Source organism: Protopterus annectens, chromosome 11.part0 (genome assembly GCF_019279795.1).
Source record: "Protopterus annectens isolate FY-2018-M chromosome 11.part0, PAN1.0, whole genome shotgun sequence".
Lineage (NCBI taxonomy): Eukaryota > Metazoa > Chordata > Ceratodontiformes > Protopteridae > Protopterus > Protopterus annectens.
The window spans coordinates 850,219,851-850,225,850 of NC_056745.1; positions in this window are offsets into that span (position 1 = coordinate 850,219,851).

A 6,000-nucleotide genomic window follows, 5' to 3' on the forward strand; every position below is an offset into this window, starting at 1 on the left:
GCAATAATTCCCTCTAGCATTGTAGATAAACTCACTAAACAAAGCATAAATCTATATGATACCCAATGGATAGCTAGCTGGTTCACCAATGGGACCCAAAAAGTTAGCATAGTGGAAGCTACCTCCACAAAAAGTCCTGTCACTAGCTGAATCTCTCAGTCCTTTGTGCTGGCCCCTCACCTTTTTGCCATCTACAGCTCTGAAATCAAAGCCAATGTCAAGGTCCCCTTCCTGGCCAAGTATGCAGATGACGGCAAACTCAGCACAGTTATCAAATCCCCAGAGAAACAAATACCCTTCAGGAAGTCGATACAGACAAATAACTGGTGCTAGAGCTATGGTCTAAAACTGAATGCAAAGAAGTGTGTAATAGTATCTTTTGGAATGATGACATCCCCTGGAAATTCCCACACTGATAACAGATTCCTAAGAGTAGACACAATGGTCATGGATTTGGGTACACATCATGTGTCTACTGTAATGAGAAAATTAATCTACGTTGCAATACTTTTTAGCAAGACTATGGCACCTATCTCCATGGACATCATTGTTATGCTGTGTTCGACTGTCATTAGACCAATCTCTGACTAAAATGCATTGTTCAGTATATATCCCTGTAGGCATTTGCAACAATTGGATCATCCACAGTGATTCCTCACAAAAGGAATACAATAGGTAAATGACATGTTCTATGTGGCCTGCCTCAAAGACCTTTCCCTCTACATGGTCTCCTACTGGCTGTGGGAAGCAGTCTAGGCCTGGCCTAGAAAACACCATTTGATCCTGCTCTGATGGGTCTGTTGCTCATCAGCAAAACAAATAACATCAGAAATGCTCACTTGATGAAGTTAAACCTTGTCTGCAAAATGAATAGGACATGTTAGCTGGATAGGTATTTGTCTAAGAGGCCACTCATCCTCTGGAACATCCATGTTAAACAGAGTAGTACCCTAACCAAATTCAAGAGCCACTGGGTGGGAAAGCAGAAAATTACCCCTGGCCTGTAAACTCTGCCTCTTATGGATAGAATCAGCCTGTCAATGCCTGTCTATCCATTGCCCAAGCCCATACCCAACCCTTAAAAATATCATGTGGTATGAAATCATGTCTGATGCATTTGGAAAATCATATCCAGGCTTAAAACATTCCCTAGTGTTGTTAGCTTAGTAATCATCTACATGTCCAAACAGTATTTAAGATTATTTCACTTTTTTTGCTGCTGAAAATTGCAACCTCGCCCGGACCTCCCAGCAGTGTCACCGACCCCCCCCCCCCATCTATTCATTTATATTTGAATTTTGAGATCACTCAACAGCAGTAAAGGTTATATTCCTAGTTCCCATTGTATTGCAATCTCATTCATAAAAAAAAAAAAAAAAAAACAGATATGTCTTATAGCGCTATGCATGCAGTCAGTCATGAAACAGCTGATCCAGCAAAAGCAGATATGCTTTTGACTGATTGCAAATAACCCATACATTTAAGTATGTAAATGTGTGTGTGTGTGTGTGTGTGTGTGTGTGTGTGTGTGTGTGTGTGTGTGTGTGTGTGTGTGTGTGTGTGTGTGCGTGTGTATGTGTGTGTGTTTGTTTAAATTAGATAGATACATAGACAGATAGATAGACAAAAGATGCATACATATATCTACATGCATATCTATATCTACATATAATTCTATCAGCAAATATCAAACACTTAAAAGAGCAAATGTAAAAAGAAAAATTATATTTTAGAGTGAATCTAAACTTACTGAACGGAGAAGCTAAAACCATTTTTCAGGATGGGAAAGCTCGCCTGCACCATCCACGTGGAGGTATATGGTCACCACACAACCTGCTAATTACATATACCATCTCAGAGATTGTACAACAGCAAAGTATGGGTAAATTCCCTTATCCCACTGCAATGTGATCTCATTCAAATGAATGATGTAAAAAAACACCATTAAAGAAAACAATCATTTTTATCAGTAATCGCATTTTTTTGCATCTGTAAAAGCATTCGCTCATATGAGTGTTCACTCTTCTCAGCTGCAACTATATATACACACACATATATATATATATATATATATATATATATATATATATATATATATATATATATATATATATATATATATATATATAGATTTTATATATATATATATATATATATATACACACACACACACACACACACACACACACACACACACACACACACACTATATATATAAAATATATAATATCATCTATATCTATCTATATTCATATCTATATACACAGACATATATGTGCATATGTTCATGTGCATGTGTGTGTTTCATTTACAAATGTAAGGTTGTAATCTGAATATCTAATGACTTAATTAAAGAATTAATCTAGATAGCTTGTTACATGAAGAAAATAAAAAGAGAATTTGTCATTCTTGAATTTGCAAGATGCTTTTAAAATATACGTATTTATATATATATATATATATATATATATATATATATATATATATATATATATACATGTTCACATTCTTCCTTTGTCAGTATGGATACAGATGCAAAGAATATACCATGGACAGTTGAAAGGCAGCAACATATATTACATTTGCTTGGATGCTTTAATGGTTTATTGTTAAACACAGCAGTAGCACACAATATGTCACAAATCAAAAATGCCAGAAAAAAGTACCTGCTATTTTTATTTTGAGTAAAACATGGTTTCTCTCTCTCTCTTTTGCAGTATTTTGACAGACATCCAAAAGTCTTTATCCACCCATTTGCCTCATGAAGAAATGCCTTTCTTAATGAAGAGACTAAACATTTTCATTACATTTCTGACTCTACATAAGATACTTTTCATTTACTGTCATAGCATCTATAAGCAGTAAACCAAAATACTAATTGAAAAAAGTGAGGCATATGAAAGAATAAAATTTTGGCAGGTGTGTATATGTGTCTGTCACAGTGTTTCTTTAAATCACAAGACATTGAAATATTAAGTTTAAATACTGCAGTAGATTCACACATCAGTTACATCAATGATACCTAGTCTGAGGAATCTTGCATCTCCTGATGTCTGCAGAGTTTTTAAGTTTTGGCGTGCTCTAATTTTTTAAGAACACAGTTTTGCAATCTGCATGTAAAGAAATGCACGTCATTAAACTGTTGACATTACATCAAAAGTTAAACTATAAAAGTTGTTCAGCACACACTCCGCTTTCACAGTAATGCTATCAACATGTAATCCAGACATAACTGTGCTTTTATAGTGAACAGGTTCTTTGATGATATATAAAATGCATTATTAGAATTATTCTAACAACTGTGTTATCCAACTAGAGTAGATTGATTCGAACAGTCAGTGTCAGTTTTGTTGATGGAGATGTGATCTTCAATTTGCAGTAAACCAGTTTCTCATTACTTTCATAATTATGATTTGTATGCATATTTGCATATTTAATGGACAAATAAGTATAAATATCTGCAGAACAGTGATAGTTAGACAATAAATATAAATACAAAGGTTATCCAGCATTGTGTATGCCTTCATTTGATACCTTGGAATATTATATGAATACATTCTGATTCAAATTTTTAATACAACTTTTAACATATATCACATGTTCAGAGTGATTCCAAAAATAAAATTTCATATTTCACAGGATCTAAGTATTGCTTTGGCTCAAGAGCCATTCCTGACCCTCAGTGCAGACTGATAAGTGAAATGCTGTTTGATAATATTTCCAAGTGGGCAATGATCTCGAGATATTTACATAAATACGATATGTATGCATATATGTGCATGTTTTATTCTAATCAAGTAAAAATGTCTTTAGAGTGGTAGAAGATACACAGCTGATATGAGTGACATGTTTTACACATTATGTAAGCTTTCATTAATAATGTAAAGTACCATGTAGAATCCTATTACCAGAAATATTAATATAAAGTACACATAACCTGGCATGAAAAAACACACATTTGCACTTGCTGACCAATTTTGTTTGGGTGTCCTGCCATTTCTGATCTGTGTGCTGATTTAGTCTGTGAAATGTTATTTCATAATGCTACCAAGTGAACAGGGCATATATTTACACAAATAAGAAACAGATGCACATCAGCATATTTTATTATATTTTTTAAGTACAACCATTGGCATGTCAGTGGTAGCTAAACACACAATATGACTTAAAAGTGTTCAAGCATTATGTAAGCTATTATTTAATGCCACCTTCTGATGAGACATTAAACCAATGTCTCATCTGATTGAGAGAGTGGTATCTCATGTAGATGTAAAAACTCCCATGGCACATATCAAAAAGTGCAGGGGTTTTAATAATTGTATTGCAATGAATCTCAAAGCATACACTGATATCCCATTGCATCATATTATTTCAGTGGTAAACTGCTGTGGCATAACAGTGAAAATATTGAAACAAGTGCACTCCATCTCGCAGATATTATTATATAATACCTTAGCACATCCAGCACATCAAACTCTCTAAAAGACATACTTCCTTGTAGCAGCTTCTTTTAAAGAAACTCTAACCCTGCAACAAACTAAGTCACCACTTAAATCAATAACAGAATCATACAACTTAAATTCATATTTTTAAAAATATTCCAAAATGATTTTAATGTATTATATCTAAGAAATAAATGATCAACAATTTCTAACACTCAACAAAAATAAATTTCACTCATACTTTTGTATAGCAATGACAGTTTTATTGACATTTTTGTGTTTTATTCACCAAAACAAATCCTCCAAACATTTGTACTTATTACATATAAATAATCTTGTATAGAACCCTCTAAAAATCTTACCAGCATCTCCCAATGAGGTTTATAATAAGCGTTTTTAATCCATCATCAACTATTCAGAAAGATTCAGAGGCTACCTTTGAGTTAATTAATCTCCACAGTCTTTTTTAATTCCCATTTTTACTTTTGTAAACCAGCAAATATTTTTTACTATCCTTTTCATCTTTCTAATAATTGCTGACATTAAATACTCAAATAATATTCAAAGAATGTGTTACTTGTGAACTTTAATAATGTTCACAAAAATGTTGCATAATTGCTGAGCTCTGGATGCATCATATCTAATACACCATCATGTCTGTTTTTTATATAAGATTCCACTTTTAATAGGGGTTTAGTTTGCTTCTCTATATACCTGAAAATAAAATGATCTAAAGCTGTATTTCTAATTTCTCTGGAGGTGACCAGACTGAGCTTTATAGCTTACAAATGCGAATATAAATGTTTTCATTAGTTTTACTTTTTTCATATCTTATGTAGAATACCTTCCATTTTCTGAAATCTACCCTTCATAAATTTTAAGATCTATTCCCAGTGCTCATAAACATTTTCCACTGAACCAAATTGTATTCCTAATATGGAAAGGGTATCATTTACAAAGAAATGCTTCTTATCTCCCCTTGTAATATGCAATCAAGACTATTCTTATAATTAATTTTAAGTGTAAACATTGCAAATTCCTTTTCATTATAGTTATAAAATATTGAAATTTCTCAACTATATAATATAGTCATGCAACAGTATGTCATTAGCAAGCAGCATTAACACAGCAGTATGTAATCTTATCAAAAACATCTGCATATTAAATTTATTTTCCACTGTACCCAAATATATGTGAAATAAAAGTATGTTATTGGAAAATGTTATCTTATTCATCTGTTTATAAGTGTAGGTTTACAAAATACCAAAGTAATAAATGATTCTGCATAAAAATATATTTCTTTAATCTAATTCAAGAAATTCTCACTGATATCTAAACCTCATAAAATATGCAACAATCATTCCTGAGAAACAGAAAAATAAGCTTTTCCTATATCCAGTCTGCACAACTTCTACATTATTTTTCAACATACTGTTTTCACATACTCCTTCATAATCCACAATATTCCTGATCCACTCAAAATGCCAGTTATTCCCTGTATTTCTTTATGTATATAAGCCATCAAGCATATTTTTTCTATAATTGTTTAAGATTTAAG